This window comes from Neodiprion fabricii, chromosome 2 (assembly GCF_021155785.1).
Source record: "Neodiprion fabricii isolate iyNeoFabr1 chromosome 2, iyNeoFabr1.1, whole genome shotgun sequence".
Classification (NCBI taxonomy): domain Eukaryota; kingdom Metazoa; phylum Arthropoda; class Insecta; order Hymenoptera; family Diprionidae; genus Neodiprion; species Neodiprion fabricii.
Genome location: NC_060240.1, coordinates 21294282 through 21316543, shown reverse-complemented (window position 1 = coordinate 21316543; position 22262 = coordinate 21294282). Strand labels below are relative to the sequence as shown.

The 22262-nt window shown below is 43.4% G+C and overlaps 1 long non-coding RNA gene across 1 annotated transcript; it reads right to left on the bottom strand.

Annotated features, from left to right (window-relative positions):
- Positions 1-18622: 18622 nt before the first annotated feature.
- On the bottom strand, positions 18623-18953 carry LOC124175024. The gene is made up of 2 exons (XR_006869062.1): positions 18918-18953; positions 18623-18750 (listed from the first exon to the last, which is right to left on the bottom strand). It is a non-coding gene; the product is annotated as an uncharacterized LOC124175024 (long non-coding RNA).
- Positions 18954-22262: the final 3309 nt, after the last annotated feature.

Here is a 22262-nt window from a genome sequence, read left to right as displayed (position 1 = left end):
GTGACCGGAGGTAGCTCAAAAATGTCTTCGTTCGTGGTGTCGATTTCGTTCGTCGTGTCTAACTCTAACGTTTGTATTGTCGCGAGTTCGGGATCCAACGGGGCTGGATCTGTATCGTCGACTGGGTTTCTGGAAAGGGCGTCGGCATTCGTATTGGCGCGCCCTTCCTTGTATTTTATTGTGCACTGAAATTCGGCAAGGAGGGTCTTCCACCTAATGAGCCGCGCGCATGGATTTTTGTTCTTATGGAACCAAGACAAAGCTTTTTGATCTGATATCACAGTGAATTCCCTACCGTAGAGGTATGGTCTAAAATAGTTTACGCACCAAACCACTGCTAGAAGTTCCATTTCAAAGGTAGAATAATTTCTTTCAGCTGACGTTAACACTCGAGACACATATGATATTGGTAGGTCTTTTCCTATTTCTCCTTGACTCAGGACACCCCCGATTGCATAACCGGACGCGTCCGTTGTGACCAGAAAAGGTCGCTCGAAATCAGGGTATTGCAGGATCGGTTTTTCGCATAACTTATCACGCAAGAACTCAAAGGCTGATTGATGTTGTTCTTCCCATACAAAACTTTCCCCCTTTTTGAGAAGGTTCGTGAGCGGTTTCGCGATCTTTGAAAAGCCTGGTATAAACCGTCTATAATATCCTGCTAAACCTAAGAATTGTTTGACGTTTTTTGGGTTTTTGGGAGCTGGGAACCTTTTTACGGACTCGATTTTCTTTGGATCCGAGTCCACGCCTACGTCGCTAATCACGTGTCCTAGGTAAGTAACTTCATGTCTAAGAAATTCACATTTGTCCGGCTGCAGGGTCAGGTTTGCCTTTCGCAGCTTACTCATTAATCGGGTGACTTTACGCTCGTGTTCCTCTAAAGTAGACGCGTAGATTACGATGTCGTCTAAATACACGAATAGCTCTATCCCCTGCGATCCTAGCAGCACCTGGTCCATTAGTCTCTGGAATGTGGCTGGCGCATTTTTTAATCCGAATGGCATACGAGTAAATTCGTAGTGCCCGTGTGGTGTCGAGAAGGCGGTTTTGCAAGCGTCCTTCTCGTCCATTTGTATCTGATGAAAACCTGACGCTAAATCGAACACCGAAAAGTAGCGAGCATTCCCTAGCTGATCGAGGATCTCGGTTATGTTGGGCAACGGATAGGCGTCACCTATTGTCTTCTCGTTCAACTTTCGATAGTCTATAACGATTCGCCATCTCTTATTCCCTTTCGAATCGGCCTTTTTCGGTACGATCCACAGAGGAGAGCTGTAGGGCGATACCGATGGCTTAATCACGCCATTTTGTTCCATCTCACTAACCTGCCTGGCTATTTCGTCCTTGTGGACGGGCGGGAATCTGTACTGTTTCGTGTGTACGGGTAAGTCGTCGGTCGTGGCTATTTTGTGTTTCATGACGCTAGTGTATCTAAGCTTGTCGTCTGGTAAGTGGAAGACATCCGCATTTTCTCGGACTAATCTAGCGACGCTGTCTTTCTCCTCGTCGTTAAGATGATCTAGTCTCAACAGATTTTTAATGATTTCGGAGCGTCTAGAGAGTTTCTCGTCGGAGTCGGTAACGTCGGTTATTGAACATTTGTTTATGCTAATGTGATCGGTCTTGTCTAGCGGTATCGCCTCGCTTGTGTCCAGCAGTTCTACAGTGGGGACTATTATAAGCTTGTCTTCCTCTGTGGTGTTTACCGCGCGAATAGTTGCCCTGCCTCCATTATCTTTAACGATAGCGTTCCCTATATAGACTCCTTCACAACTATCCAAGAGGGGGACGTATCCCTCCTTGATGCTGTTCTCACTAATTTTAATAGGGAAGATTACGTTCGTACGCTTGGGTACGAGAACGGTTTCTCGGTCGATGAAATAAATCGATTCGTTCAACACTTCAAGGCACTGATCCGCGTAGTTAACATTGGCTTCGAACTGGGTAAGGAAGGCTCACCCTAGGATACCATCACTTTTGATAGGAAAGGTGTTCTCAACTACATGAAAATCTGTTTTGAAACCAAACATTTCTAACTCCGTGGCTCCTAAACTATAGTGCGGGACGTCTCCTATTCCTATTATTGTGATACGCCTTTTGGGGTTCACTCTACGAAAGTCTTTTATGTTGGAGGCCTTTACGATGTTGGCCTCTGCTCCTGTGTCTATCATAAAGTTTACTGCGGTTTTTATGTCTTTTGAATCTAAGTTTACTGTGGGGATTTTTCCTTTTAAGTAGAGGCAGACGAGCAGACGTGTTTACACGGCTCCGCGTTGTTTCCCTCGGCCCTGCTTACACCGCGGTTCCTGGCCCGATCTCTATCTAGTTCTAACGCCTTGCTGGCATCTATGGCCCTTTCATAGGCCGTTTTCAAGTTGGAGTAACCCTTGATTAATACTGCATTCCGGCAGTCGCTCGGCAATCCGCCGATAAATGCCTCGCAGACTTCCTCATCTAGCCTGATTATCTCGGATTTGGTTAACTCGCGGTTCTTTCTTCTTTCCGCTTCTATTAATCCCGTTTTGATGTCGCGGGTTCTCCCTATAAAGTCTAGCACATGTTCATCAGCGTATTTATACAACTGACCGAGTTCTCCACGGTAATGATTCGCGGATCTACTGGGCGCGAACACTTCCGTGAGTTTATCCAAGAGTCCCTGCAGAGTTGCAAAACTCTCGTCTTCAATCACGGCGTATGCTCGATCGGCGAGCTTGTTTCTGATAAGGCGCGTGAGGTAACCCTCTAAGCTGGGTGCTACCATCTCGAGCGCTCTTTTACACGCCCGATTGAATTGCATCACGGTGATATTCTTTCCATCGAATTTTGGAACTACCGCTAGAGCGTCTTTAACTGATATAGACTGCTCCGCTAACGGTAGAGTAGGAGGAATGGCTGGTTGTACGGTGTTAATGGTTTGGGGGCGGGCGATTCCTGAGATTTTGTCTTTCAGGGCCTGCTCCCTTTTCTTTAATTGCTCTTCGCGTTCGGCCAATTTCCTCCTTCTCTCCCGGAACGGATCAGCTAACGCGGCTTGGTACGCGAGCTCTTGCTCCTGTAAATCTAACTCGCGCTCCCAAATCTCTTGCTCGCGTAATTGTATTCCTAGATCCTTGTCGAGGACTAGTTCTTCCGGCACGCCTGGCTCTCCTAACTCCTGAGGTCCCAGGTCCGGTCCTGTGATTCCTCCGCGTAGAGTTTTAAGTTTCTCGCAATTTTCTCTCTGAATGCGTCTAATTAACGCCTCCCTAGCTAAAGCTTCTGCTTCTAGATTCAGTTCTTCGTCGTCGGTGAGGACGGATACCACTGATTTTATCGAAACATGACCGCTTTCTAAATTCTGATTTAGAGCATTTCTACCGATTGCTCCTCTGCTGAGTGGATCAGTGCGTTGACTGTCCACGAGATTAAGTTTATGGGTCGCCACGGATTTTCTTAAGTCGCCCTTTTTTCTTTCTGATTTCTTCCTGAAGTGCAGGATTTCTGCTTCTAACCTTAACTCGTCTTTGCTTCGCGGGCACGCTGGACCGGGTTCCCTAAATGTAGCGTCTGTGGCTAATTCTATGTTTTCGGTTACCGCCTTATCCGTGCCGCGTGAATTTTGAGCTTCGAGAAGTTGTACTTCTCGATCGATTTCCGCCTTTTTACGGAGAAGTTCGGACAACTTTGTGTCCTCCGTAGGACCTAACCGCGGTTCATCCTCTTTCGAACGGCCCGGCGCTTCGTTAGCGTCCCTAATTCTGTCGTCTGTCACGCTCGCGGAGAGTTGTGCAGGATATTTGAAGTCGTCTACCTTGCCCATCTTGGACTGCGTAGGATATTTTAAGTCTTCTACTGTGCCTTTCGTTGGCTGTGTAGGGTATTTTACGTCTTGCGCGGGACCCTCGAGTGGGCTGTTCCGCTGCGTTTTTATTTTCGCGTTCGCGATTTCCTTCGCCTCGAGCTCGGCGAGCCTAGCTAGTTTCTTTTGAACGTCGTCGCTTAAACTCACGTCTCTACTCGATTCTATGGCGCGTTGTTTCTTTTCTAATTCAGCTTCTTGCTGTTTAAATTGTTCGCTAAGATGTCTCGACTTCTTATCCATTTCTGCTTGACGTTCCTCTAACGCTTCTTTTTCCTTTTGGAGCCTCTTTTCTTTGTTAGATACCTCCTGTTTTATAAATTCTACATCGGTTTCTGTGTACTTAAGCTGTAGGCTATCGTCTACTGACGCACCACTTTCCTTCTTACTACCCGTTCTAGTTTCGATAGGCATATTAATTTCGCGTAAGAATTTCTTCCCTGTTTATAAAAATAATCGCAAGCGTGTGGAGTCCCCGTGGTATTCGCTTTTATTTGCTAATGTCGAGCGTTATTTCACGATTCCGTGTGTAGTTTGTTCGTTCGTCCCGATCGCGTTCTTTGCGGCTTAGGTGAATTTGTTTGCTACTCCCGTTACGCGTGTAGTGCGAAGTTCGGTTCACTGTTTTTCCTACTTTTGCGGATTTCGTCTTTAATAACTCTACCGATAAATTTTAGTTGAATTCGGCTTTACAAAATCAATTTTGAATGAATACCACCGCTGCCATCATAAATTTTATTCCTGTGACGTCCCAGACGCACTAATCAACAAAAAAAACAATTCTTATCGTTGACGTACGCGGCGCGACACCGAAATAACGGAGCCCTGTTTTATTTGAGGGACCCGGGCCCCCGCTATGGATTAGATTCGACGTTAGGGAGTTATGGGGTAACGTAAAAGAGCGTCCTACCTTTAGTCGAGGAAGATGATCTCTGGTTCTGAGTCCAGGTCGATGATTTCAGGTTCTTCTACCCAGTCGTAGACGTGCGGCACCGGGAATAGCTTTCGCCTGATGTCGACCTGCTCGTACAGCAGCCCCTTGTTGACTCTCGTAATCGTCTATATGACTTCTCGCTCTACTCCGTGAGTAGAGAGCGGCTGGTCAAGCTTGGGTTGGCTGGACGTACTCGATGTGAAGGTGCCCGATTCTTCGTTAGAACTGGTCTGAGTGTAGATCGGAAGGATCTCTGTGCGACTATGAACGCGTTTGACTCTAGCTTGTAATGCAGCTTGTTTCTTAGCTCGAAGTCGTCGGCCTGCGCGATGTCTATTCTTACGATTCTGGCGTCTGCCTGACTTTGACATCTACCGGTGGAGAAAAGGTGTAAGGATTAGTTTAACGTTGGAAAAGCTAGTTTTGCAAGCTCAATCAAGTCAGCGTCTCCGCTAACAACCAATGTTAATGAGGTACCAGGGAAATTACCTTAGAGGATTCACTGACTCTAGTTTTAGGTTGCAAACAAATAAATACTCGATGAGTTAAATCTTTGTGTGTTGATATATTGTTACAGATAAAGTCAGCAAAAATACAATGATTAATATACTAGACGCGTAAATCTAAAGGTTAACGTAAAACAGAGCGCTAAGCTGTTAGCGAAAATCGTACAAGTCCTAGACGTGCAAGTTAATTATTTAGCTTGTAGAGATTTACAAGAACTCGACTAGTCAGCTTGAAGCGCGGAGAAGAAGTGAAGTCCTGGGTCAGCGGCGTTGACCGTCTCGGCTGCTGGGCGTGCTGGTGCGCATGCGCGGGGTTGGGGTGCGCGCGCAGTTGTCCCGCCTCTATGCGCTCGGTGTCACGTAGGCGCGCGTGACGTCAGAGCTTTGGAATGCGGTCCTTTGTTGGTGTAGGCCCGTTAGGTCCGGCTCCGACTTGTCGCTGCCTGTTGGCTTGCGCGTGTTCGGGGTCCGGCGCCGACCTGTCGCTGCCTGCTCGGTTGCACGTGTTCACGTGCACGTGATGGGCCTGACGTCATGCTGTGAGGGTCTCTGTTTTATGGCCCTGTTGTATAGCTAAGCCGGTCCCTGGCTAAGTGCGGGTCTGGCTTTCACTCTTGTTTATGACGGTTGAGTAAAACAGGTTTCTCCGCTCGACCCTTGGCCTTTGTTCTGCGTTGGCGTCGGTCCGTAGGACTGGGCTGGGATTGTTTGCCTCAGTTCCTCCTTGGGTATCGGATCGCCGCGTCGATGTTTCTGCTTAAGTGTTCTTCAGTACTTGAGCGATTTATTACTTCCGTCTGTTTATTGTATTGGAGTTCGGGAATGTTAACTCTAGAATGTAATCTTAACTACGCAAAATCTTATCTTTATTAGTACGAACGCTCAGCGGGTGTTTATGTTCGGGTTGGCCTATGAACCTTTGTTCAAGTGTTTTCGGGTCCCGCTGGCCGCTCTGCTTACAGTTATTTATTTATTCTAGAGAAAGTAGATATTTCTAAGAAGTGCACGTGGTCGGGCGCTGAACGTGCAGAATGTCACGTAAGCCGCTGAAAGCGTAACATGAATGCAGGGATAAGGTTTCCCTTTGCGCGACGATGACGTGTACTCCTTTTGTATATGGTTATATTACGTTCATGGGTAAGTCCCTATGATCATTTATTGTATCCTGTTTATTTCATTATTCGTAATAAAGCAAGTATGCTAAATATGGGTGTGTGTACATATGTGTATACTATGAGCAGGGCAAGTCAAGATGGCGGCCTCTCACTACTCTAGCGATACGGCTTGGTGCCTGGTGCTTTTTGACGGGTTCGCCATGTTGCTTTGCCCCTTTGCTTATGATGTATGCTTATGGCTTATGCCTGATGTAAGTATGTGTTATAATATGGTAGTATACTCGAGGTGAGAGAGCAACAGTCTTGGAATGATAGTAGGAAAAAATATGTATATGGTAGACGTTCTCCTGGGGACGTCACAACGGTCTTCCTTAACTACATATCGAGACAACAACTTGAAAACTGCCCTGAGCGTAATGTTCCGCAGGAGCGACGATCCGGGCTTAGAAGAAGGGCGAAGAAGATGACGAAGAAGCCAATGATGGCTAACAACGGATATCGACAACCCAACTACGACGGGAGGGATGTCATGTATTTGCCTGAGCGGCAGAGCAACCTTCGATCTAATCGTATCGATCGACAGGTGACACTAGGTGTCCCTCAATTGTCGCGCTTATCTTCGGTGACCGCGAGATTCTTTCGATACGCCAGTTCGAGCTCGACCATCGAGCACAATCTGCTTGTACTCTTCTGAATATGTATATCTGTTGTTTTATTACACTATGAGTCTTTATTTACTTCCTACATCAACATTTAACAGTATAGTTAATTATTCGATATTGTTATACATATATTTCTGAAGACAACAAGGTGCCACGAATCCGTAGATTTCGCAATTGTAATTCATTAAACTCTTGTTATTTTTTTTTTTCACGAACTGTCATTAGTCTCAACCACTGATATATATATATATATATATGTCAGATATACAGAGTAAAATAAAAAGTCACCATATTGTGTCTTTGTTATATTTTGATCACCGGTTGTATGACGTTGATGGAACTTGTTTTGGTTGGATTTGTTTTGTTCTTGTTTAACTTGGTTACTTCGTTTAGAATGATTTTCAAACGATTTGAATAAAGTTGTGTTGTTCCGTGTCTCAGCGGCTTACAATTAAATAAACTGCGTTAAACTCTTCATTTAACTCTGTATATCTAACATCAGAAGTGAAATAAAGAACGTTTAAGCGTGTAGAAGTAAAAAAACTTGGTAAATTTTCGAGATAGAGATGGAACGAAACGAGGAAGATTTCAGTGTGGCAGAAGATGTAGAAGAAAGTGTGAGAAGTGCAAAGAGTGACACAGGCAGAGTAGAAACTTCTCGAAAACGAAAAAGAAATCACCGATCCCCGACGACATCGGAATCTGAACATTCTGATGATTTGCGAAGAAGGAAGCACGGAAGACGTAGGCACAGAAAACGTCAGGCAAGATTGGAGGAGGATAATCTGCGACTGCTTGCACTGCTTTCCAGACGAGAACGTGTATCGATGGATCTCATCAAATTTGATCCGAAAACGACTGACTCGACTGGTTGGGTGAAAATGGTTGACGAGTGGATTCGCCGTTATAATCCTGATGATTATGAAATTGTCCAGCATTTGGCGAAAGCATTTAAAGACGAAGCGGCACAGTGGTTCACTGGTATGGATCCCTCAGGAAAAAGCTGGGTAGAAATACGTTCTGAATTTTTAAGTGCGTATGCGAAAAATAAGAACGTTGCGTCGGAGCTGCACACAACTTGGATGGAAGACGCAGAGTTTACACTTGAAAATTTTATGAAGAAAGGGATGAAATTAAAAGCGTGGCTCAACGAGAGAAAAACGGTGGACGAGACTGCAGCTCAACTTACGGGATTATCCTATTCGGCGAAAAACAGATTTGTTCGCAACATCTTTGTGCGAGAATCTCCTAAAAGCCTACAAGAAGCGATGGCGTACCTTGATGGACGAACGACCGACTTCCATCAACCGCGTGCATCCTCCAGAGCCCCTGGTCCACATACTAAGACTTTGGCGCCGCGAGATGGTAAGTCGCACCGTTTTGACATCGAGTGCTACAATTGTGGAAGAAAAGGACATCGGAAGGCCGAATGTCGATCAGCTCTGCAGACACAGCGTGGCAGTTACTCACGGGTCATCAAGGAACTGGACGGAGAGGTTTGGGGTCAAAGAAGCCGATAACCTGCTACAACTGTAAGGAAGAGGGACACATTGCCCCGAGTTGCCCTAAGAAGAACGAGAAGGTAGTGAGGCTTTGTCATTCTACCTCCACTGAGAATACTCTGAAGCTTGCTGACGGTAAGGTGTTGACGTTCATCTTTGACTCTGATTCGGACTGTTCTCTTGTAACAGAGAGTTTGGCGGAGAGGTTGCCTGGTAAAAGACAAGTCGTTTGTGTGCGTTCGAGGGGCTTAGGAAATGGGTATGTGGATTGCCGTGAGATGATCTCAGTGTGTGCAGAGTTGAATAGCACCAATGTTGAAATTGATTTATATGTAGTACCGGACGAAAGTTTGTCCACAAAAATAATTCTGGGTAAAGAATTGTTAGCAAATGGTATCTCAGTCACATTAGATGGAACCATAGTTGTGTTGCAACTACTAATTTTGATACTGTAGATTGCGATGTGGAAGAGATGAGAGAATCACTTTTGAAATTGTTAAGACTGCACGCGGAACATATGAGTGTTGATACTCCTAGGATTCGTGTAACATCTGGCAGCTTTGAGATTAGACTGAAAGATGAAAATAAAATTGTACAGCGAAGACCTTATAAGCTAGGAATTTTAGAGCGTGAGAGTGTTAGACATATGGTAAATAAAATGCTTGAGGCAGGAATCGTTCGAGAAAGCAGGAGTCCGTTTTCTAGTCCAATTATCTTAGTTAAGAAAAAGGATGGATCAGATAGATTGTGTGTGGATTTTCGGGAGTTAAACGCCAATACAGTAGCAGATCGTTATCCGCTACCGTTGATTCAAGATCAATTAGATCGACTGTGCGGTGCGTACTATTTCTCGTCATTAGATATGACGGCAGGCTTTCATCAGATACCTGTAAAAGAAAATTCAATAAAAAAGCTTGCTTTTATTACACCGGACGGACAGTTTGAATATTTAACAATGCCATTCGGGCTGATGAATGCACCTGCCATATATCAGAGAGCAATCAATAACGCTTTGGGTGAATTGAGATATTCTTTTGCGATTGTTTATTTGGATGATGTTCTTATACCCGGTAGAACTGCACAGGAAGCTTTGGATTAGGTTGGCAGTCGTGATGACAAAACTTGCGGAGAAAGGATTTTCATTCAATTTAAAAAAATGTCAATTTTTGAAAACAAAAATTGATTATCTGGGGTACACTGTGTCACATGGAGAGTTGAGGCCCAACCTTCGAAAAATCGGAGCCCTGGTGCAATCACCTATTCCTAAGACACGGACCCAGGTAAGGCAATTGTTAGGGTTAGCATCCTATTTTCGTAGATTTATACCGAGATTTTCACAAGTGGCTGCTCCTTTATACAAACTTACAGCAGGTAGTTCCAAAACGATTACATGGACAGACGAACACACTGACGCCAGGGCCAAGCTTGTCAGTTATTCAACATCAGAACCGTTACTGAGAATTTTCGACCCTAATCTTCCAATCGAACTACATACCGATGCTAGTGCTCTCGGGTATGGTGCCGTATTGTTACAATGTGTTGAAAAAGAAAAACATACCGTCGCTTATTATAGCAAACGTACCATAGACGCTGAAACTCGTTACCATTCTTACGAACTTGAGACTCTTGCAATTGTTAACGCAATAAAACATTTTAGACAATATTTAGTAGGACGTAAATTTTTAGTTGTGACTGACTGTAATTCGCTTAAAGCCGCAAGCCTTAAAAAAGATCTTACTCCACGAGTTTATCGCTGGTGGGCATATTTGCAGTCAGTTGAATTCGAAATAGAATATCGCGCGGGTGAACGAATGAAGCATGCGGACTTTTTGTCAAGAAATCCAGTTACAAAAAAAAGTGTACTCAAAATAGTTAAGAAAGATTTGAATAAAATAATTGAATTAGCTGATGACTGGTTGATGGTAGCTCAGCAGAAAGATGACGAAATAAAAACTTTGTACCGTGAGGTAATAGAAGAATCAGAGAGAGCAAAAACATATTCAATTAGAGACAAAATTTTGATGCGGACGATAAACAGAAAATCGAAACAGATAACGTTACCTGTAGTGCCGAGACTGATGGTGTGGTCACTGATACATTACGTACATGAGAATATCTGCCATTTGGGCTGGGAAAAAACTTTAGATAAGTTGTACGAGCTGTATTGGTTTCCTCAAATGTCAAAGCGTGTTAAGAGATTCGTTGAAAATTGTATTTTATGCCAAACTTGTAAGTCAGTGTCAAGACCGACACAAGCTCAGCTGCATCCTATAGAAAAACAAGATATTCCGTGGTATACAATCCACATAGATATATCCGGAAAATTATCAGGATCTTCTGACAAGAAAGAGTATGTTTTTGTAATTATAGATGGATTTAAGAAATTTGTAACGCTAAATTTGATAAGTTTTTTGGATACAGAAACAGCAATCAATCAGTTGGAAAAACATTCGTTTATTTTTGGAGCTCCGAGACAAATCATTTGTGACCAAGGTTCAGGATTTACAAATGCACGGTTTAAGAAATACTGCGATGAAAAGAATATTGTGGTTCACTTCATAGCTTCAGGAACGCCTAGAGCTAACGGTCAAGTTGAAAGAGTTATGTCAACCATCAGGAATATGTTATCAGTATGCAAAGCTAAGGGGAAACAATGGCACTCCGAGTTAGGTAAAGTACAGCTTGCAATGAATTCAACTGTTCAGAAAACGTTAGGAAAAAGTCCTGCTGAAATTTTATTTGGCACAAAAATAAATTCAATAGATATAGGACGTGTGAAGCATAGGTGTGTAAAGACTGACAATGTAAATTTAACACAGCTCAGGTCAGAGGCTACAAGTAGCATTACAGCAAAAGCCATGAAAGACAAAGAACGGTTTGATAAAAAGAATAAACCAGTTAAACCATTTAAAATTGGGGATTTTGTTATGGTTAGAAACAACGATAGAATTAAGACGAAGTTAGATGCAAAATATCGCGGTCCTTTGGAAGTTGTCATGGAGCTTCCGAATGATAGGTATTTAGTTGAAAAAAATAGGCTCTTCTGGATTTAGAGGTCGTAATAGCGTTAAGGTGTCTCACGATAAACTGATCGCAGCTCCTGGATATGGCGCGAGTCAGGACAGCTGTGTCGCAGAAAGTGAAGAAGGTAAGAACAAAGTTCCGAAGTGACTTGTTTGTTTTAAAGAGAAAAAAAAAATGTTGTAGTACACAAAGTCATGAGTGCAAACATGTTTTGCTGAGATGAACCGTGAACCCTTGTGGGTTAATACAATCGGTTGTTGAAAACAAATGTAGCGATAATTTGCAGAAACATGATTCTGGTTGAGCCGGATTTGGAAGTAGAAATCCGAAGAGAGCAGGGGACTCTGTTAATTGGTTTAGCCGGATTCACTTAAAGAAATCCGAAGAGAGCATGAGACTCTGTTGGCTATCGCTGTTTCATTTCGAGAGTGCGACTTTGGCTTTCAAGGCTCGCTGGACTTGATCACCCAGAATCCTTGAACCCAAAGCCTTGATGAAACTTGAGAATGATTCGGCAAGTCACAATAGTTAGAATATGTACGGATGCGTAAGGCATGCCTGCAGAGCTATTGTGAATGAAAACAATAGTTAGAACACGTACGGATGCGTGAGGCATGCCTGCAGAGCTATTGGTGCCTTGGATAAGGAATTTGAGAGAAGTCATGAAACAAATAGAGCAAAGCACATGGTTGCACACATGAAGTAGAGATAACAAGGGATTTGACTGAGTGAGGATGCCTGGCTTGTATGATCAGGAAAGCCGAACGAGATTTGATGAAGGTTTCTTCGATGTTTTTTTGTTTCAGAAATAAATTAGGAGAATGAAAAAAACTGACTCTCGAGACGCGTGCTAGTCAGTATGGCCGTGTCGCATCACCATATTGTGTCTTTGTTATATTTTGATCACCGGTTGTATGACGTTGATGGAACTTGTTTTGGTTGGATTTGTTTTGTTCTTGTTTAACTTAGTTACTTCGTTTGGAATGATTTTCAAACGATTTGAATAAAGTTGTGTTGTTCCGTGTCTCAGCAGTTTACAATTGAATAAACTGCGTTAAACTCTTTATTTTACTCTGTATATCTGACATATATATTGTAACGTGGCATTTTTACTGCGCGTTCCACACGGCTCCCCGAACTCCAGACGGACCACAGACTTAGGGAGCACGCGGAGCAGACCGCGGCTCATTTCAAAAAAGAGCGCCAGGACAACAGTCACGCATCCGAGACTCTAAGAGGGGACCATCGCCGGTTTAGCGAATAAGACTTTTCAGGATTTTTGTGTTATTTTTTTTTTGGGTGGCCAGTAAATGCGGCTTCAGACAGGGGATCGGCAGCAAATCCGAATGACGTTACTGAATGGCAATCGCGGCGGATCGCGACGAAAGGAGGGCCTCGCACGAGGCTACGGAGAGAGCGTCAACGGAGAGCTCTGCCGCGAGGGAATCCAAGGCGGACGAGATTCCCGTTGGTGGCCGGCAAGCCGTAGCCCCCCCCCCCTTCGTCACCCAACTGACGACAGGTACCCTCGCGAAGTCATCACCACGCCACTGCCAAGCTACGGGGTACCCGAGACTGGCCAGCCAATCAACACCCCGCGACAGCGGAATTCAACGATAGCGATACGCTAGATTGTAAGAATTGCGTAACGAGAACCCCGATGCGATCGGGAAAATTTTGACTATGGATGGCGCCTATGTTCGGGGCATGTTCGAATTGCGGCTCCGATTAGCAGGACTCGTCACTTGAGTCCTGGCGACAGTTAGCGACTGTTGAGTAGCGCAAAAATAAAAAAAAAAAAAGGAAATAGATACTTGTGTGTGACATGGCAGAAACTGGAGTAGGAGAGTTCCTCGGGTGGCTGCGGAGCGGTAAGCGCTTATAATTCTTTGCGGGCATATTTCGAGCGCAAGTTAAATTGGCACACTGATAAACGGTCGGCCCACGTAATCTTAGAGTTAGAGTAGCGCTCGAAATCTGTTTGCCGATCTCCTTGAGGATGACCGTAGCCTGAGATTTCGCGATAACGTGTAGAGTCAAGGGGATCCCTGTAAAGTCTCGCGTCGAGTCACGGTTTCGAGTGGGGAACAATCTCGGAGTGAAATTAAGTGCGGCCAAATTCCGCTGCACGGGGTCTCGTCGAGTCTGCGTACGTAAAAAGGGTGGTGAACTTTGGGGAAATAGGAACTACGACTGGAGCTCGGATGCGTCATAATACGCTATACACTTGCACGATCAGAAAAGCTTCCTAGAGTGATTAATTTGGTCGCGATTAGCGCGTCGAGTCACGTCTTTTTGATTTAGTTAATGAATTATTGTGCATCAGCAAGGTGGCGGCTAGCGCTCGTAGAAATAAGATATCAGCTAGATTTAATCATAATTGCGATAAGCGCGTCGAGTACGATCTAGATTACGTTTTTGTTTCGCGGTTTATAATTAAGTGACGAGTAGCGTCGTAGTTCAGGCCGATCACGGGCAGCGCATCAAGTCCGATTTTGTTTTTGGTTTTTGCGAGTTGGGGTATTATTAAGACGGCGACTAGCGCACGTAGGCCGTAGAGGTCTCCTAGATTTATTCATTTTTTCTTTATTTGGCTTGTCTCTCCCTTTCTTATTTCTTTTGGATTAAATTTAAACCTTGGTATTTGGAATCGCGAAGGACGACTTGCGCAGTCGTATGATTACTTTTATTTTTATTTTTTTTGTAATATCGCTGACGAGAAATATATTATTGGAATTTTATAGTGATTTGGCCAAACCACGCGTTGGCTTACTGGTGTTACATCTCTCTCTACCCAAAAATTACCCCTCCCCTCTCCGCGGTACTGAGCTATCGAGTATATGGTCGCGGTATTTCGCATTACCGATTTCGAGGCGTGTTAATCACGCCAGGCGCCCAACAAATTTCGCGATATTGTTTTAGGTCCAGGGTACATCGTGGACGCCGATTTATTGTGTACGAGGTAAGTTCTCGGTCATTTTCTCCGAGTGACCAAAGAGCGGTAAAAATCCACGTCACAATATATGTCGCATCGCAGTCGAGGACGAAGTCCGGACGACGCACTCGACCTTTTTTTATGACGTTTATGGAGGGTCAAATGTCCAACATCGAGTGACCAGATGTCGTCATGATGTTCAAGAAATACTTGGCCTGTTGGGGGTGCGTGGTGCAAGTACCACGGGTGGGTTGTATCGCGCAGAGGCCTAGGACAAAAAGAATAAAGAAGGACGAAGAGGTCTCAGGCTTTTGGGTAATGCATTCCTGGCACTCTCTCTCGGGTCATCGAGTCAGAAAGAGCATATTTTGAGAAGGTTCTGCGCGATACACTCCGCTAGCACCACCATCGACAGATCTCTTTAGAACGTTTATTCTGCATCTTTTAATCTATGTATCAAATCATCTAATAAATTCTGTACGCTGTGTCACTGCGGCCGTCAGCTAGATATTTATTGTGTCTTGAGAGCACACTCTTGCTCCCTCTATTTTATTTTCAAAACACATTATTTGTGTGTTTCTGACATATATACACTGGATTGGATTAAGCGTGGTGCCGTCACGCCAATTGAACGGTAGCCATTTTGTACAGATTCTTGTCACTTCGGATATATATATTGTTACAAAGGGTGAAATCACGCGTTTTGCCCCCTTATTAATAATCTAGTAGTCATCATAGATAAAAGACGTTCATAAACCTCTTATGTCTTTTAAAAGAATAAGGTTGCTGCGTCAACCAACATTATTGTAAAAACAGTCTTGTTTCAGACTTTGAACGAAAAACACATATTACGCAATTAAAGCTTTTCACAACATTTTATTCACGCTCTTGATTTTGACTTGATAATTAAACTCGCGAAACCATATTTTATTTCCGTAACGTCAAAGAACGTTACATTGGTGTCAGAAGTAGGATCTCGAGTTTCTTTTTAATCGAGTCAGCTCAGTGCGCGAACTTTAACTATGAGCAATAGTCGTATGACGCGCTCACGTCGAAGGGAAAATGGCGGAGAAGAACCTTTATGGAGAATCCGCGGGTCCCTGAAACGATCTCATCACCTTCAGTAGACCCTCTTCCAATTCCTTCGGCGGTCTCTCAGATTGATCTGCCGAAGATCATGTCCCAACAACAAGAAGCTGCTGAGCGTCATAAACAGCAACTTCTTCAGCTGCTTCTTGATCAACAAGAGCAGCAAAAGCAAGAAATCGTCAATCAACAAGAGCAGCGAAGAAGAGAACAAGAACAACGAGAAAGGGAAATTGCCTCGCAGTTGGAGCAGCGGAGGCTTGATAGAGAAGCTCAAGAACGATCCGAGACCAGTCTTCATGAACTGTTCCGGACGACTGTGGCGGCTCTTCAGGCTGTCCATCAGGTGAACGGCTCAGGAGAACCGGCCGTCACTCCTCGAGGTTCCAGAGTCGTTACTCCGCTTCCCTCTCCTGTTCCCTCTCCTGTTACCTTTCCTGTTCCCGTTCCCGCTGTTCGGCAGGTCCAACATCCAGGACGGTTCCAGGATGTTAGATACTCAAGGTCTGTGCCTTTTATTAGAGGAATAGATGAATCCCCAATTTGTAGAACACAGTAAATAATGAGGTTGGCGTTTCCGAGCCTCTGCCTCAGGTTCAACCTCGTTATTTCCATCTGAGTCAATTAAATAATTCAAGATTTCCTGGGGTTGCTTCTCAAATTAACGAGAAACCCTTCTATCCTTTGAAACCGCGAATTTTTGATGGAAAGATTCCATGGGCAGATTATGAACGTCAATTTAATACAATTGCAAAGCATAATCAGTGGGACCCCGCCATGAGGGCCCACAGCATTGCCTCTTGTCTTCGAACGCCGGCTTTGAATGTTTTAACAGCATTATCTGAAAAAGAAATTTCCGACTATGAAAAACTTAGCTCTGCGCTTAAGTTGAGATACGAAAATGACCATCTGACAAAATTGTACACAGCTCAATTACAGACTAGAAGACAAGGACGAGACGAAGACCTCGCGTCACTTAGCCAAGATATCGAACGGCTTTCTCGTGTAGCTTTGCCAGACCTCGAGCCGTCTCGTAATTTATTAGCGACACAAGCTTTCCTCAACGCAATCAATGATCTAGAAATTAAAATAGCCGTTGGGACATCGGGTCTCACTTCTTTACGGAAGGCAACGGCCAAAGCCCTTGAGGTGAAGGCAATGCGAAAACAATATTTTGGATTGAGCAAGCTTCGTCGGATTGAGGTGTCCAAAAACACCTCAGAAAGGCGAAGTTTTGAACACTCGAAGGAGTCAAAGCCTCAAAATTATAAAAATAAAAATAACAATAATAATTTTGAACCAAGAAATCGTGGCTCTTTTCAAGACCACAAAAACAAGCGTGGAATTAGGAACGCGATCATGACAAGTCAAACCGGCTTGACTTCTATATTTTGTGAAAAAACAGGCCATGACGCAAACCATTGTTTTCTAATTAAAAAAATTAGTGAAAAACAAATGCAAGGCTCGAATCCAAACTCTTATAACTGGGGTAAGAAAAATATAGAAATAGGGGAAGCAAATCTTCAGTCGAGTTCTTCAACAGGAACTCGCCCAAAAAACTAATTCCAGACGATTTGACGGGGCGAAAATCATTGCAGATTGTGAGGAGTAAAAGCCCTCTTAGATAACAGTTTTTAATTAAAAGTCTACGACAGTCTGGTCTTTACGCGCGCGGTACTGTAAATGGCGTCGATTGTCTATGGGTAATAGGCACCGGCGCGGAAGTAACCGTAGTTCGATCGGATCTCTTCGAATCTGATGACCAGATTCTTTTATCTCTGCGAACAGCCACTGGAGAGACGACCCCGGTTTTGAGACAGGTGACTGTCCAAATTAACCTTTTTGAGTGTATCGACTCTCCACATAAGGCTTTTATAGCAGATATAGAGGATGAAGGTATTTTAGGAATAGATTTTCTTACAGCTTATAACTGTGTTATCTCGACCAAGAGGAATTCATTAGCTTCAAACAATCGCGAAATAACTCTTTGTACAAATATAAATGGAATTTATTGGACTCCTCCTAGAATTCGGGAAATACAACTTTCAGAGGATGATTTTCAACAACATTTCCTCTTACATTTACAGAGCCTTGTCGAGAAATCTTCGATTTCGTTAAATCCAGCTCAGGTAGAATCGTTTAAATCTCTTTTAGTGATAAGGGCCGATATACTTCTGTCAAGCACAAGATCGACGTCGGAGAGAGTTCACCAATAAAACAAGCTCCTCGAAGATTCGCTTTCAACGTCCGAGAAGAGGTGAAGAAGCTTGTAGAAGACATGTTAATGAACGATGTGATTGAACCATCGTCTAGTCCCTGGGCCTTACCAATCGTCCTTGTTAACAAAAAGGACGGATCCAAACGATTTTGTATCGATTACAGGAAGCTGAACGATATAACAAAGAAATATTCTTACCCTGTACCCAGAATCGACGAGACACTCGACCTGATAGCTGGTGCAACTTGGTTCAGCACCATAGATCTTCAGAGCGGATACTGGCAGGTCGAAATGGATCCTATAGATTAAGAAAAAACAGCTTTTGTTACGGGTTTAGGTGGATTATGGCAGTTCAAGGTTATGCCGTTTGGTTCAAGTAATGCCCCGACTACCTTTGAACGAATGATGGAGGCTGTTCTCCATGGGCTCACTGGCAAAACATGCCTCGTTTATTTAGACGATATAATCGTTTTTGGCAAGAACTTTGAAGAAGAAGTTTAAAATCTCAGACAAGTTTTCACTAGGCTGAAGCAAGCAGGCCTGAAAATGAGCCCGAAAAAATGCCATCTGTTCCAGAAAGAAGTAGGCTTCCTTGGACATATCGTCTTAGCCCAAGGTGTGAAAACCGACCCATCCAAAATCGAGAAGGTTTCTTCTTGGCCGACACCTAAGAATAAAGAACAAATCCAAAGCTTTTTAGGCCTTTGTACGTATTACAGAAGATTTGTAAAAGGTTTCGCTAGTATAGCTAAACCTCTCCATCACTCGACCGAAATCAAGATTCCTTTTGACTGGACCCCGGAATACGAAGAGGCTTTCAAGAAATTAAAAGAAAATCTTGTTTCTTCGGAGATTTTAGCTTATCCAAAGGTCGAACTTCCTTTTATTTTAGATACGGATGCCTCTCTTTCAGGAATAGGTGGGGTTCTGTCACAAATTCAGGGAGGTCAGGAGAGAGTGATAAGCTATTTCAGCAGAGTTTTGAGTAAAACTGAGAGGAATTATTGTGTCACTCGTAGAGAACTATTAGCTGTTGTTAAGACCGCAGTACATTTTCACCATTATCTGTACGGTGGGAGATTTTTGATACGTACAGATCATGCTTCTCTTAGGTGGCTACTCTCGTTCAAGTCTCCCGAAGGTCAGGTAGCTAGATGGTTAGAAAGGCTCGGTCAGTACGATTTTGACATTCGTCATCGAGCAGGAATTCATCATGGAAACGCCGATGCTCTCTCTCGGAGACCCTGTGAGGACATACCAGAGTGTAAACAGTGTGCACGATTAGAGAAAAATCGTGACCCCTCTCTTATATTACGGAAGATTTCTTTCAAAAATAACCAGGAGGAATAGAGAAAATCGCAACAAGAGGACGAAACTTTGACTCAAGTGAAGTCTTGGAAAGAAGCGGAAACTCGCCCGGACTGGCAGGATATATCTTTAACCGAGCCAGATTTGAAATTTTATTGGGCTCAATGGGACTCAATCTTTTCAATTGATGGAATTTTATACCGAAAATGGGAATCTACAGACTTGAAAGAAATCAGGTGGCAACTTTTAGTTTCCAGGTCACGAGTTCCGGAGATTCTTGCTCTTTATCATGATTCTCCTGTAGGCGGACACTTTGCTTCAAATAAAACTCTGGATAGAATTCGCAACTTCTACTTTTGGCCCCGTTGCCGGATGGACGTTGAAGATTGGTGTCGAAGATATCGAATCTGCACGGCAAAGAAAGGACCTCGAGCGAAGGGACAAAGCTCTCTTTAAATTTACAACGTGGGAGCTCCATTTGAAAGGATAGCGATGGACATTCTCGGACCTCTTCCGATAACCCATTCTGGAAATAAATATGCTTTGGTTATTGCTGATTATTTTACTGAGTGGCCTGAAGTGGTCCCTCTCGCTAATCAAGAAGCCTCTACTGTAGCACAGGCATTCGTCAAAGAATTTATTTGTCGACACGGAGTTCCTCTAGAACTTCATACTGATCGGGGCCGAAATTTTGAGTCAACCTTAATGAAAGAGGTTACTCAGATTTTAGGGGTTAGAAAAACTCGTACGACTTCTCTGCATCCGCAATTTGACGGCATGATAGAGCGTCTGAATCGAACCTTGCTACAGTATTTGTCGTCCTTCGTAGAGCAGAATTAGAGAGACTGGGACTCCTGGATCCCTCTCTTCCTCTTATCTTACAGATCTGCGATCCATGAGACGACGAAGCAGTTGCCAGCCCTCATGCTTACTGGAAGAAATCTTCGACTTCCGTCAGATTTAGAGAAAGGCCCTGTTTCTGTGCAAAGACAGCATCAAACAGATTATGCCTTTTTATTACAACAACGTTTAGAAGAAATTCATCACTTTGCTAGGAGTAGAATTTCCATGGCTTCAGACAAATTAAAAACTCGTTATGATATTCGTGCCAGAGATTTAAAATTTAATCTTGGAGATTCTGTCTGGCTCTTTCAACCCCAAAGACAGAAAGGACGATGTCCAAAGCTACAAAGAAATTGGGAAGGCCCTTACTTAGTGGTTAACCGGATAAATGATGTTGTTTATAGAATCCGAAGATCTCCTCATTCGCTCCAGAAAGTGGTTCACTTGGATCGTCTTGCTCCATTTGAAGAAGATCAACCTGGAACAGTCTCTCCAAGACCAGGAACATCCTTCGAGATTAGATATTTCAACGAACACCCTTGACGGCTGTGATCGACTTGACCTTCTTTACAGTCGGTCATCGATTGGAAGAAGAATTTGCCTTTCGGAATTCATTTGAGTGAAACTCGACCACTTACGATTATTATTGAAGGAAATATCGGATGCGGAAAAACAACTTTCACCAAGAGGTTTTCAGCAGATCGCCAGGTCTGCACACTTTTAGAACCTCTTGAGAAATATCGAGACGTAGCTGGAATTAATCTCTTAGATTTGATGTATCAGGATCCAGATCGTTATTGCTATTATTTTCAGCATTGCGCTCTAATGGTTATATTAGATAAACATCTGCAGACGACTTTATTGCCTGTAAAGGTGATGGAAAGATCGATATTCAGTAGCAATTGTTTCGTAGAAGCTCGTCGAAGGTTAGGTAATTTTCGCGACTTCGAATCTCATTTATTGATGAAAAATTTCGATCTTCTCATTTGCTCGTCTGAGCTCAGAGTAGATTTGATTATTTATTTGCGAGTTTCCCCAAAACCTTCTTTTGCTCGAGTTAGTTCCCGTTCTCGTGAGGAGGAATCGAGCATTTCTTAAGAGCAACTCAGAACTATTCGTGAGGTTCATGAAGATTGGCTAGTAAAACCAACGTTTTCTTATTTATCGGCTCCTGTCTTGGTTATAAATGCAGAAGCTACGGCCAATCAAGTTCTTAAAGATTTTTGTACTTCCTTAACATGCGGATAGCATATAGCTGACCTATACTTGCTTTATTAAGGGATACACTTAATTAAGTAAAAGACATAAAAAAATAATAAAATAGATTTTCCTTATTGAAAAAACATAAAGATTGTGAAAGGTTATGTTTCAAAAATTCATTTTCTTGTAATCGACATTTTGCGTAATTGGTCTCCATTTTGTAGGTTCGAGGCGAGATGACGCTTAGGCGAAGTCGGGTTTTGGTCGGCTCGATTTTACTGCGTCGAACCTGATGTTGCTTCAAGCGTTGCTTTATCAATAAAAGAGAGTGAGTTTAAGATGGGTTTGCTCTTTTTCGGATCTTTCAAATTGGAATTGAATCATTTCTTTTGATTAATAAACTTTTCAAAGAGCTTACATTTATTATCATTGAGAAGGAGCCGGATTTCAGCACGGCTCCAAAGACCGTTGTCGTGTCGATCTGTGTCGAGTCCTGGTCAAGTACCTTCTTCGGGCTCGCGGTTGGCTGCCGCTCTTCGCACGAAGCGTGCTGGTCGGAAGAATTGTCTGGCACTTTGTCGACAAAGTGCCAGGCAACAGTGAAGTTTTCCACGGAAGTCTTGGGAATTTATTTTGGGGGAATATGGGAAAAAGCCCCGGCCGGCATCCGTGCCGGCCGGAGAACAAGAACGATCTGATATTTTCAATATAAGAAGTTCTTTGTTTTCAAATGATCTTTTGTTTTGAGAATATGTAAATTTGAACAACTGGTGAATTTGAAAAATTAACGACGGAGCCAGGAATCGAACCTGGAATCTAGCGATGCTTTACCGGAGACTTACTCCGCTAGACCACCTAGCCGCCCTGATCTTTCGTTTTCCTAAGAGTTTTGTTTCCTTCTGGAAACTTCTTCTTCGGAATCGAGTTTTGTGTCGGATAGGCTTTGGTTTATTAATGTGAATAGAGCCACGCTTATTTTTCGAGGTCGATGAGCGATTGCTTGATTTTTACATTTTATTAAGCTTAAGTGTCAGTTTTTGTGAGTACTTTTTCAGGTTACTTGACACAGCCTTTTCCCATCCAATCCT